We start from the raw sequence: 13,909 nt of genomic DNA on the forward strand, positions 1-13,909 counted from the left end.
TCCAGGCCACATGCCCCCTCACAAGTATTGGATTGACTTTTGACTAAGAGGGTAAGTGTGTGGCAGCAGGGAGAGGAAAGCCCTTTAATTAGCTACCGGCTTCTGCTAGCCGCATAGTGTGCTTCATCTGAGAATTCCATCGATAAAACTACTTTAAGTATGACCTCCACTGAGATGCCAACACCACTTCAGGAGCTTCAAGTGCAAATTCCCCACAAGGAATAAACTAGACATAAAAAAACTATGACAGACTGTTAGAAGCTGCTACTGTAATGCTACATTAACATCAAAAAATCAAATAATTGGCTGATGGATGTGTGGCTTTGGTTTATTTTAAGCCACCTTCCGACAATGTAATATGCTCAGCTATCTGAAATCAGATGTTTACTTAGAAATTAGTTTCAGGATAATCACCGGATGTTTTGCTAGGGCAGTGACATGGCTGGACTGGACTTCTCGTTCATGAGTAGTGTTTGGCATACATAAAACGTTTTGCTTTCCGTGAATCTGGCGTAATGGAGGGATATTTCTTGAGTGTGCCCATCAGAGAAGCAAAACGTTAGTAACTGACCAGGTAACCAATGTCAGCCCAGGTTAGATGCATTCTGTTGCTTTTTTAGTATGGCGTTAGCCAAGGCATTTTGAAATCACTACAATGACGTATACACTATATTTACAGGGCCTTGCAGTCAGCCATTTTTGCTCATTGGTCTGTTATTTAGTCATCCAAATTTGTATTCTGCCTGTTAAAGCATAAAGCTATGGGTCGGCTTATTTAAGACACTGGCTAACTTCGCTGCTACTGATGGCATTTTTACACAGAGAGCACATCCACCCACTAAGTAGTTTCCTTCAGTGCCAGCAAGGAAGCTTTTTGAGACTGTAAATTGTTTTTATTTTTTGGGCCAATTTGTTTTTATTTTGGCGATGGCCCGCCAACTCCTCCAACAATTACATTTTGTAAAAAACATAACAAAAAACAAGTGTTGACACAGACAAGAGGCTGTCACCCAAAGCCGGATGTTTCAGCGTTGCTAATGTTTGTTTTGTATTAAGTGCAAAGAAGTACACTTAAAAATATGGCTCTTTTTAGGTCTGGCTTCACAGCTCAGCTATCTCTCACTTTATGTGATCAACAGAAAGAAAGAGCTTTAAGAGGTACTACTGAGAGAACGACTGAGTCTGCTCGCAGATTAATTTTCTTGAGTTCAGATTTTTATTGTTTAAGAGTTGTTAGCTTCTTCAGAAAAACAAGTGTTTGAATTGCACGTTTTATCTGGTGGGACAGCTTACGCTCTGCACATCGTGCAGTAGGACTGAATTGGTTATGATAATGAAACTTTAATCAAGGATATAGGCCCGATTTGTTTATTATTTAAAAAAAATTATAATGGGAGTTGGCCTTTAAGTGAGAAATGGCATTATACTTTGCTGTAGCTTGTAGGCAGAAATCTAGTAGATAACTATAGCAGGCAAGGGTCGCCCCCAGTGTCAATCCTTTTAGGTACATGATTTGCACTTTTAAAACCCCTGTTTTGCAGTTTCAGGAAGGGTTGATTCTTGTCTTGCCAACATGAATATTGTACGCGAGTACCTTCATGACTTAATAATGATAGCTGCCTTGTAAGGAAGCTTGTGCAGAATACAGTAGGCCCAAGTTGATTGGTTATGGCGACAAGCCTGTGAAAATGGCAATAGGCATTATGGGTTCATTGCAAAGAGTTATGTCAAAGTCCAATCTATTAACTATTTAAAAAAACTCCGGAGGCCTAACTTATTTATTGTTAAAATAAGTTAAAGCCAATAGGTCTTAACCCCTCCCATGCTCGTGACGGAACCGTTCTGTCACAAGCCTCGGGTGGGCTGTGCTGGTGACGGAACGGTTCCGTCACAGCCCGCTCGCCGCGCCTGCGTGGCGCGAATTCCGCGCCTGCGCTGACGTTCTGAAGAGCGGGCGGGGCCGTGACTGAACCATTCCGTCACAAGCACAGCTCACCCGCGGGCCGTGACGGAGCGGTTCCGTCACGAGCACCGGATTGCCGCGCGCCCTGCCTCCCCCTTAGCGCTGTGGCGGAATAGCCGCCGCAGCGAAGGGGTTAATGGTGGATTGTTATTACACTGTGTTAAAGCCTGTAGCCAGGTATTGCATTACATTGATTCTTAAAGGTTACTTTAGTAGGCAATGTTTTTTTTGGTGGTGGTTTTTACCATCTGGCAAACCCTGTGGGCATAAGTCTTGCTTTTTGATAATCCTCGTTTACCCTCTAGGGAGGGTTTGAATTTTGTTTTACCAATTGTAATTTTGTGTGTATTTCTATGTCTGACTGTGTGCCTAAGGTAGGTCTTGAGGGAAAGCGTATACAAAATTCAGTCGACCAAAGTTTTTTCTGGTGACAAGTCAAAGATAAAGGCTATAGGCTTGATTGAGCTTTTCGAAATAGAATGCAAAACACATACGGTCTGATATATTTATTATGAAAAGTCACAACAAAGATATTACTTGTGACCAAGCTATTGTGAAATTCCATTATTAAGGCAAATAGGTGTTGGAGGGTGGATTGTAATTACACTGAGTTGTAGGCTGTAGACTGGTATTTTGTTACATGGAATACAACCGATTACCATATTAGGCAAGGGTTTTGGTGCTGCTCTCCCTTTTTGGAAAACATCTTGTGTCGAAGACTTACAGTGTCTTAATCTTTGGTAATACAATTTTCAGAGGGCTTGTATATTGTTGTGCCAATTGTAATAGTGAATGTATTTGTACTTTTATGGGTGTGGTCGTGATGGTTACCAGCTTTTGTGCCAGACACAAGGTTCCAGTTGTGGCGACAGTCCTGATTGGCTCATTGGGAAAATGTATGCCAGAGATCTGTTTATTATGAAACGATATGTCTAAAATAGTAGGCCTATCTTATTTATTGTGAAAAGCACGTATTACAGCAAATAGTCATTCAAGGGTGGATTATTATTATTTTTTATTGTATTTATTTTATTTTTGAAACTTAAGGGTGAATTGTTTATACACTGTGCTGGTTACATCTCTGATAAATAAATATATGTGCCCATATATCTTATCACATATTATATTCCATTTTTAGGTCTCGCCTGTCGATGCGCATGCGCATCGAGCTTGTGAGACTATGGGGGCTTAAACACTCTTTAACTAACTTGCAAGGAATCGTGGCGATTCCTTGCAGTGCCCGTGAAATTCAAGCTCAATGCGCATGCGCATTGAGCTTGAAAGCGCGTGCACATGCCCCCAGCCGCCTGCCTTACATGGATTTTCCCTCAGGCGCACTCCTCCCACACCCCCGCTCCGCCCCCTCCCCCGCCTGCCGTGTCGCATTTCGTCACTTCCCTCAGCCGCACTCCAGGCCCCTGCTCTCCTCCCCCCTCCTCCTCCTCCTCCTCCTACTCTCCTCCCCACTCTCTCCCTTACATTCAGAGACACCAGAAGCTTAACACGCAAGATCACTGACAAAGAGGTAATTTTCAAATGACCTATTAGCTTTGCTTCCATTTGATTAAGGGCTTACCAAGATGTTGCAGGAATAAGCACGGTGCAAATGTGGTGATAGTCAAAACTCCAAAACCCACCTTGTGTACACCATCTCACACAACACACTGTGTACAGAGGGTTTAAGGAACTACAATTACCAAGGAACAAGTGTGATTGAAAATGCTGACACCTTCACAGTGCATAATGATTATACATAGGGCTTAGAGCGCTCGCTTCACCACAAAACAGGGTGATTAGAGGGAGGACTGACTAGCTGAAATGCATAAGACCAATGAACCTCCTGGAACACATACCGTTGTCCTTCAGCGCATACCTTCAGTGCAATTGTCCTCTGTTACCACTCATGCTCTGTAAAAGTTTGAACGGGGCATTGAATTATGTCATGTCTTGATAGCCAGCATTGGGGGGAGAATAATGTTGTTGCATTTCGCATTTCGCATTTCGTCACTTCCCTCAGCCCGCTCAGGCGCACTCCTCCCACACCCCCGCTCCGCCCCCTCCCCTGCCTGCCGTGTCGCATTTCGTCACTTCCCTCAGCCGCACTCCAGGCCCCTGCTCTCCTCCCCCCTCCTCCTCCTACTCTCCTCCCCACTCTCTCCCTCACATTCAGAGACACCAAGTCATGTATTACTTGGAAAAACAATACACCCCAGTCATACATGTTCCGTGGCTCTCCGGGTCTTTTATCGAGTCTACCAGAAGGAATATTGAACAATTTAAATTAGGCTCATTTCTCCTGCTTGAATATGAAACTTCATTCCTTTGGTGGGTAACCTCCATTGTGATGTACCAGCGCCGGTTTTCAGGAAATCGGGAACTCTACTTTAGATCGGAGCCCACTACAACTGACAGTGTGAGGTGTAAACCTGTGCACTGCTGTTATTAGAAGCCTACACCTGCAGGATGAGCTTAAGAAAAAGGTTATTTGACTAGTGTGTTCTTACGCCATATAGTGCTCCTGATGGCAGTGTTTGACTGTGCTGTTGGATGCAGGTAATTGTAGTATTTATAATAATGTGTATGGAAAAGGGTTATTTTTAAGTCATGATTACAAGGCTATCTGTGTTCCACTTATGGGGGCGCCTTGTCACTGCCAGGTTGGAGCCTGTACCACGGCCTTGCAGCTGGCAGCCTTATCACAACTCCCGGAGGCAGTAGCATCTCTACCACAGCGTTCACCCCCCACCCCCGCTACTGTCACATAACATCCACCACCCCATCCACCACCACCACCACCGCATCCACCACCACCACATCCACCACCACATCCACCATCACCACCACATCCACCACCACACCCACCACCACCCCATCCACCACCACCACCGCATCCACCACCACCACCGCATCCACCATCACCACATCCACCACCACATCCACCACATCCACCATCAACTCCACATGCACCACCACATCCACCATCACATCCACTGCCACATCCACTGCCACATCCACTGCCACATCCACTGCCACCTCCACTGCCACATCCACTGCCACCTCCACTGCCACATCCACTGCCACCTCCACTGCCACCTCCACTGCCACCTCCACTGCCACATCCACTGCCACATCCACTGCCACATCCACTGCCACATCCACTGCCACATCCACTGCCACATCCACTGCCACATCCACCATCACATCCACCATCACATCCACCATCACATCCACCGCCACATCCACTGCCACATCCACTGCCACATCCACCGCCACATCCACTGCCACATCCACCGCCACATCCACCGCCACCAGATCCACCACCCCATCCACCACCACCACTACATCCACCACCCCATCCACCACCACCACCGTATCCACCACCACCACCGTATCCACCACCACCACATCCACCACCACCACATCCACCACCACCACATCCACCACCACCACATCCACCACCACCACATTCACCACATCCACCACCACATCCAACATCACATCCACCGCCACATCCACCGCCACATCCACCGCCACATCCACCGCCACATCCACCGCCACATCCACCGCCACATCCACCGCCACCAGATCCACCACACCCACCACCACTACATCCATCACCACACCCACCACCACTACATCCATCACCCCATCCACCACCACCACCACCGCATCCACCACCACCACATCCACCACCACCACATCCACCATCACCACCACATCCACCATCACCACCACATCCACCATCACCACCACATCCACCATCACCACCACATCCACCGCCACCAGATCCACCACACCCACCACCACTACATCCATCACCACACCCACCACCACTACATCCATCACCCCATCCACCACCACCACCACCACCGCATCCACCACCACCACATCCACCACCACATCCACCACCACCACATCCACCATCTCCACCACCACATCCACCACCACATCCACCGCCACATCCACCGCCACATCCACCGCCACATCCACCGCCACATCCACCGCCACATCCACCGCCACATCCACCGCCACATCCACCGCCACATCCACCGCCACATCCACCGCCACATCCACCGCCACATCCACCGCCACATCCACAAAAATAAAAGCCATTGTTATTTGTAATATCAATACATCTAAGTCACGTAAATACAACACACATTGCATTACAAATGCTATAGGTGTCACATTTGCGAAAGTTAAAACTATTGACATTGTAACTGACAAAGCAATTAATTTTGCTATTTTCAAAACCAACACATAAATAAAAAAGTGTCATTTACAATAGCAATCGCTCAAACTTTCCTAATGCGAGACCTATTGCATTTCCAATGCTTGTTATTTAGTGTCATTATGCAATTTTCTTTACTCTACATGTCTCATGTTATTGCTGCTGTGATATCTCTGTAAAGCGATTTGATACAGTCGGGTCTAGTTTGCGCTATATGAAACAAACTAAATAAATAAATAAATCCCTTCCACCTGTTTAATGGGGGTGGTGGGCTGTTATCAAGCTGGCCGCAAATTTATACTTGGCGAGAAAGTCCAGTTATTTTCTTAGGGAGAAACTTTTTTTGAATTAACATCGTACCTTAACTACCTTCAAACTATTTGTCCACATATCCTACCATAAATTGTACTCTATTTTTTATATAATGTCACTATGTACTTTTTATTTACTCCACATGTATTGCATGTTATTGCCACTGTGATATCTCTGTAAAGTTGTTTTGTTGGGGCGTGGCCTTCTGTGTGGTGACAACCTACCTTGACTACCTCCGAAATATTTTTCCACAGATCCTACCATATATTGTATTCTATTTTTATATAGCCACTGATTTGATCGGATGTGACTAGGCTGCTCTGTATATACTTGTTATTTTTGATGAACCTCTGATCTGATGCGAGTCAGCTGCTCTGTATATACTTGTTAACTTTGATGTGAATATTTACTGTTGTAAAGTGCTCCGATACCTTCGGGTCTAGCTAGTGCTATATAAAACTCTTAAATAAATAAAATCAGAAACCAGGGCTGGATCTACCAGTTTATATAACGGTGCAAGCATTACTGCTGCATAAAAAAAAAACTTCATGAAGGGCATTTGTCCATCTTTTTTTATTCTACTTAAGTACATTTTATTTATTTTCTAAGCAACGCTAACAGAGGTCTGTACTAGAAGAGATTTATCAAACAGTTGTAGTGATTAAGACCTGAGAGGCAAGCAGCGGCTATGGGGTCCCTGTAGTGTTTATCAGAAGTATTGTAAAACATTCTTAAAGTGTTTTTAGGTTTCGCCTGGCAATCCGCTGCGCAGCAGCGTTCGCGCAGGCGAAATCTTTTGTTAGAACAGTTGTTGGCTTTGCACCGCCTCTCTCTTCCATTGGCTAGCTCCATAAATGGAGGCTAGCCATTGGAAGAGAGATCTGTCAGTCATTGTCCGAGGCGATTCGTGGGCCTTCCGGCGATTTCTTCCCCTCTTCGCCCCTTTTAAAACGTCATGCGGCGATGGGCGGTGTTTTTTTTTTTTTTTTTAAAGGTTTGTTTTGGTCATTTGTCTGAAGATGGCGGCCGGGCAGTAGCTTACTTAAGAAGCTCCACAGTGCCGTCTTCAAGCAGCGTGTGCCCGTTCCCGCCCCCTCCGGCTTTCCGTGTGCCCGTTCCTGCCCCCCTCCCGCTGTTCGTGTGCCCGTTCCCGCCTCCCCCCCTACCGCTGTCCGTGTGCCCGTTCCTGCCCCCCCTCCCGCCGTCACGGCACGTCGGCTTGTATCTTTACCGTGTCGTTCTCCCCAGAAGCCAAGATCCGGCAATGTAAAGATCTCTTCGACTATGGTCCGCAGAACGAGGACGAGTTGAAACTTAAAGTGGGCGACGTCGTCGACATCACCGGAGAGGTAGGTTGAGCCTTTTTTCACTTTTCACGTGTTTTCAGTTGTCAATTCAGACTAAGGGTTCTCCCCCAAGCTCCTCTGACAGTTCGTTTCGCATTTGAAGTCTATACATTATCATCTGGAGGTAAACCGCGATGTTTTATTTGGCCGTGCGCCATAAAAGAAAGCATGCCTTTTTTATTTTACAAGAGTATTTTTTCGTGAGGCTGAAAATGTCTGTTCGGCATTGAGCGCTGGTTGAAAGTGCTGAGCCGACGGTAGTGAGTGCGGAAGGGCTGCCCGCGCCCTCCGCAGGGGCGCCGCGGGGATGTGGCCGAGGTATTTACTGCATTTTCAGGTTCCCCAGGTTAGTATGTGATAAGAATATGGAGTCCACGTGTTGCGTTCAGTTCTGGGACTTGCAGTTCGCACTTGTCAATCCCAAAATGCGCTGTGTTTCCAAGTTTATAAATGCATAAACTAGACTAAAAGTCTTAATAGAAGAAAATGAGTTAGAACATGAATGTTCAGGGTAAAGCTACTGATTAGACTGATTTCACCGAGTCTACCTGTAAACAGGTTTCACAGTCAGTCTGATCATGCCTGTGCTGCGTTAGTTACACTTATCGCTAATGCCAACGGGTGCTTGAGCACTACTCGTCTGGATGGTCTTCATTTAGAGTTTGGCGGGAACTAGACATACCCCAAGTTCTGGAGGACAGTCTTAATTCGGGGTACAACGATCGGGTGTATTTTCCGGCTATCCAAGCGGAAGAGGAAATTATTCCAGGTGCTCCTACTCCGCATTTAGATTTTCTTTCAGAAACAAAAGGATTTTAAGACCCCTCCAAACTGTAGAGGAGTCCTTGGGAATTGTTTTCAGTGCACAGAGAAGTTCGTTTTGTAACATTTACCTGTTATGCAAGCAGTGAAGCAGACGTGTTAATATTGCACCTCTTGCCGGTTTTGTTGCTGTGTATTTAACCCGGGTGGTACAAACTGTACCACTGTGTATTTAACGCGGGCCTCCCACACACCACATACAGCTCCCCCCACACAGCTCACAACACACTGATGGATCACGAGACACAGCTCACCACACACAGCTCGGCACACACAGCTCACTACCATGCATGCCAACATTTCAGAAGAGCAAAACGGGTGTGTGTGGCTCTGGGTGGGTGTGGCTCTGGGTGTGTGTGGCTCTGGGTGTGTGTGCGGCTCTGGGTGTGTGTGTGGCTCTGGGTGTGTGTGCGGCTCTGGGTGGGTGTGTGTGTGGCTCTGGGTGGGTGTGTGTGTGGCTCTGGGTGTGTGTGTGTGTGTGTGTGGCTCTGGGTGTGTGTGTGTGTGTGTGTGTGTGGCTCTGGGTGTGTGTGTGTGTGTGTGTGGCTCTGGGTGTGTGTGTGTGTGTGGCTCTGGGTGTGTGTGTGGCTCTGGGTGTGTGTGTGTGTGGCTCTGGGTGTGTGTGTGTGTGTGGCTCTGGGTGGGTGTGTGTGTGTGTGGCTCTGGGTGTGTGGGTGTGTGTGTGTGGCTCTGGGTGTGTGTGTGGCTCTGGGTGTGTGTGTGTGGCTCTGGGTGTGTGTGTGGCTCTGGGTGTGTGTGGCTCTGGGTGTGTGTGTGTGTGTGTGGCTCTGGGTGTGTGTGTGGCTCTGGGTGTGTGTGTGTGTGGCTCTGGGTGTGTGTGTGTGGCTCTGGGTGTGTGTGTGTGTGTGTGTGTGTGTGGGGCTCTGGGTGTGTGTGTGTGTGTGGGGCTCTGGGTGTGTGTGTGGCTCTGGGTGTGTGTGTGTGGCTCTGTGTGTGTGTGTGTGTGGCTCTGGGTGTGCGTGTGTGGCTCTGGGTGTGCGTGTGTGGCTCTGGGTGTGCGTGTGTGGCTCTGGGTGTGCATGTGTGTGGCTCTGGGTGTGCGTGTGTGTGGCTCTGGGTGTGCGTGTGTGTGGCTCTGGGTGGGTGTATGTGGCTCTGGGTGGGTGTGTGTGTGTGGGGCTCTGGGTGTGTGTGTGTGTGGGGCTCTGGGTGTGTGTGTGTGGGGCTCTGGGTGTGTGTGTGTGTGGGGCTCTGGGTGTGCGTGTGTGGCTCTGGGTGTGCGTGTGTGGCTCTGGGTGTGCGTGTGTGGCTCTGGGTGTGTGTTTGTGTGGCTCTGGGTGTGTGTTTGTGTGGCTCTGGGTGTGTGTTTGTGTGGCTCTGGGTGTGTGTTTGTGTGGCTCTGGGTGTGTGTTTGTGTGGCTCTGGGTGTGTGTTTGTGTGGCTCTGGGTGTGTGTGTGGCTCTGGGTGTGTGTGTGGCTCTGGGTGTGTGTGTGGCTCTGGGTGTGTGTGTGGCTCTGGGTGTGTGTGTGGCTCTGGGTGTGTGTGTGGCTCTGGGTGGGTGTGTGGCTCTGGGTGGGTGTGTGGCTCTGGGTGGGTGTGTGGCTCTGGGTGGGTGTGTGGCTCTGGGTGGGTGTGTGGCTCTGGGTGGGTGTGTGGCTCTGGGTGTGTGTGTGGCTCTGGGTGGGTGTGTGGCTCTGGGTGGGTGTGTGGCTCTGGGTGGGTGTGTGGCTCTGGGTGGGTGTGTGGCTCTGGGTGGGTGTGTGGCTCTGGGTGGGTGTGTGGCTCTGGGTGGGTGTGTGGCTCTGGGTGGGTGTGTGGCTCTGGGTGGGTGTGTGGCTCTGGGTGGGTGTGTGGCTCTGGGTGGGTGTGTGGCTCTGGGTGGGTGTGTGGCTCTGGGTGGGTGTGTGGCTCTGGGTGGGTGTGTGGCTCTGGGTGGGTGTGTGGCTCTGGGTGGGTGTGTGGCTCTGGGTGGGTGTGTGGCTCTGGGTGGGTGTGTGGCTCTGGGTGTGTGTGTGTGGCTCTGGGTGTGTGTGTGTGTGGCTCTGGGTGTGTGTGTGTGTGGCTCTGGGTGTGTGGCTCTGGGTGTGTGTGTGTGTGGCTCTGGGTGTGTGTGGCTCTGGGTGTGTGTGTGGCTCTGGGTGTGTGTGTGGCTCTGGGTGTGTGTGTGGCTCTGGGTGTGTGTGTGTGTGTGTGGCTCTGTGTGGCTCTGGGTGTGTGTGCGGCTCTGGGTGTGTGTGCGGCTCTGGGTGTGTGTGGCTCTGGGTGTGTGTATGTGTGGCTCTGGGTGTGTGTATGTGTGGCTCTGGGTGTGTGTGGCTCTGGGTGTGTGTGTGTGTGTGGCTCTGGGTGTGGGTGTGTGTGTGTGTGTGGCTCTGGGTGTGTGTGTGTGTGTGTGTGTGTGTGTGTGTGTGTGTGGCTCTGGGTGTGTGTGTGTGTGTGGCTCTGGGTGTGTGTGTGGCTCTGGGTGTGTGTGTGGCTCTGGGTGTGTGTGTGGCTCTGGGTGTGTGTGTGGCTCTGGGTGTGTGTGTGGCTCTGGGTGTGTGTGTGGCTCTGGGTGTGTGTGTGGCTCTGGGTGTGTGTGTGGCTCTGGGTGTGTGTGTGGCTCTGGGTGTGTGTGTGGCTCTGGGTGTGTGTGTGTGGCTCTGGGTGTGTGTGTGTGGCTCTGGGTGTGTGTGTGTGGCTCTGGGTGTGTGTGTGGCTCTGGGTGTGTGTGTGTGGCTCTGGGTGTGTGTGTGTGGCTCTAGGTGTGTGTGTGTGGCTCTGGGTGGGTGTGTGTGGCTCTGGGTGGGTGTGTGGCTCTGGGTGGGTGTGTGGCTCTGGGTGGGTGTGTGGCTCTGGGTGGGTGTGTGGCTCTGGGTGGGTGTGTGGCTCTGGGTGTGTGTGTGTGGCTCTGGGTGTGTGTGTGTGGCTCTGGGTGTGTGTGTGTGGCTCTGGGTGTGTGTGTGGCTCTGGGTGTGTGTGTGGCTCTGGGTGTGTGTGTGTGGCTCTGGGTGTGTGTGCGGCTCTGGGTGTGTGTGCGCGGCTCTGGGTGTGTGTGCGCGGCTCTGGGTGTGTGTGTGCGGCTCTGGGTGTGTGTGCGGCTCTGGGTGTGTGTGCGGCTCTGGGTGTGTGTGCGGCTCTGGGTGTGTGTGTGGCTCTGGGTGTGTGTGCGGCTCTGGGTGTGTGTGTGGCTCTGGGTGTGTGTGTGTGGCTCTGGGTGTGTGTGTGGCTCTGGGTGTGTGTATGTGTGGCTCTGGGTGTGTGTGGCTCTGGGTGTGTGTGGCTCTGGGTGTGTGTGGCTCTGGGTGTGTGTGGCTCTGGGTGTGTGTGTGTGTGTGGCTCTGTGTGTGTGTGGCTCTGGGTGTGTGTGGCTCTGGGTGTGTGTGTGGCTCTGGGTGTGTGTGGCTCTGGGTGTGTGTGGCTCTGGGTGTGTGTGCGGCTCTGGGTGTGTGTGCGGCTCTGGGTGTGTGTGTGGCTCTGGGTGTGTGTGTGGCTCTGGGTGTGTGTGTGGCTCTGGGTGTGTGTGTGGCTCTGGGTGTGTGTGCGGCTCTGGGTGTGTGTGCGGCTCTGGGTGTGTGTGTGTGGCTCTGGGTGGGTGTGTGTGTGGCTCTGGGTGTGTGTATGTGTGGCTCTGGGTGTGTGTGGCTCTGGGTGTGTGTGGCTCTGGGGGTGTGTGGCTCTGGGGGTGTGTGTGTGTGGCTCTGGGTGTGTGTGTGTGTGGCTCTGGGTGTGTGTGTGTGGCTCTGGGTGTGTGTGTGTGTGGCTCTGGGTGTGTGTGTGTGTGGCTCTGGGTGTGTGTGTGTGGCTCTGGGTGTGTGTGTGTGGCTCTGGGTGTGTGTGTGGCTCTGGGTGTGTGTGTGGCTCTGGGTGTGTGTGTGGCTCTGGGTGTGTGTGTGGCTCTGGGTGTGTGTGTGGCTCTGGGTGTGTGTGTGTGTGGCTCTGGGTGTGTGTGTGTGTGGCTCTGGGTGTGTGTGTGTGTGGCTCTGGGTGTGTGTGTGTGTGGCTCTGGGTGTGTGTGTGGCTCTGGGTGTGTGTGTGTGGCTCTGGGTGTGTGTGTGTGTGTGTGGCTCTGGGTGTGTGTGTGTGTGTTTGTGGCTCTGGGTGTGTGTGTGTGTGGCTCTGGGTGTGTGGCTCTGGGTGTGTGTGGGGGGGCTCTGTGTGTGTGGGGGGGGGGCTCTGTGTGTGTGTGGCTCTGGGTGTGTGTGTGGCTCTGGGTGTGTGTGGCTGGCTCTGGGTGTGTGTGTGGCTATGGGTGTGTGTGTGTGGCTCTGGGTGTGTGTGTGTGGCTCTAGGTGTGTGGCTCTGGGTGTGTGTGTGTGTGGCTCTGGGTGTGTGTGTGTGTGTGTGGTAGTAATTGCTGTCTGCTGAGCTCGTCCGTAGGGTACAATAGGTCTCACATTTGCGAGAGATTAAGCTAATGGCAATGTAAATGACAATGCCATTTATTTATCTGTTTTCAAAACCAACACATAAATACAACATTTGTCATTTACAATGCCAATAGCTGTAACTTTTCCAAAGGCGAAACCATTGCATTGTAAATGCTTGTTCATGTTTAGATGGCAACAGCAAATACATGCAGGACACATCTTGTGGTTGTCTACTTCGTGAGCTTACTCGCAGTGTGTATAAATATTAGAGGGATATACTGGGATGTTGCAGATCGGCTGCAAAAAGAGACTAGTATAGCAGCAACGTAAGCATGACTGTGTTCACCAAAAGTGAAGTCCCCTGTTGTCCAGGGGTAATTGAGACAATAATCTTGTCGGGGTTGATGGTGGTGCTAGTATACGAATAGGTAGAATTTTCTTCCATTTATCAGAAAATTACAAGTAGTCATTGGCATCACGTGGTACAGGAATGCGTGTTAAACAGATAAGGCTCCACCACATTGTGACCATGGAAGAAGTGAAGGATTTCCAATGGTATGCTAAGGATTGTAGAGCAGTAGCTAGAATAAAAGTCCAGTGGTTTGGAGATTGAGCAGGTGTGTTATACAATGTCTTTAAGGAAAACATCAGGGCTACATTGCAAATGCCAGTTGAATCGGATGGCTTGCGGACCATAGAAATTAAAGTGGGTACAAAAGAAGAACATCTGAACAAATCAGCTATTTTCTTGGCAACCTCACCAGAAGAAGTTATCATCTTTGTTAGACAGATGTGTATACTTTGTGACATTGATCATGGTGTAATTCTACTCTTGTGGCCGGTGGGTTACACATGGATGTCAGAAAAAAGTGCCTAACCATTGACCAGCATTACTGAATGATGGTTTCCACCCAAACGTGACTA

General features: G+C 50.2%; 1 protein-coding gene across 2 annotated transcripts in view; it reads right to left on the bottom strand.

Annotated features, from left to right (window-relative positions):
- PHAF1 (phagophore assembly factor 1) overlaps nt 1-13,909 on the bottom strand; it is a 271,043-nt gene that overhangs the window by 166,034 nt on the left and 91,100 nt on the right. The gene's annotated exons all lie outside the window — the stretch shown is intronic.

Source organism: Lissotriton vulgaris, chromosome 12 (assembly GCF_964263255.1).
Source record: "Lissotriton vulgaris chromosome 12, aLisVul1.2, whole genome shotgun sequence".
NCBI lineage: Eukaryota > Metazoa > Chordata > Amphibia > Caudata > Salamandridae > Lissotriton > Lissotriton vulgaris.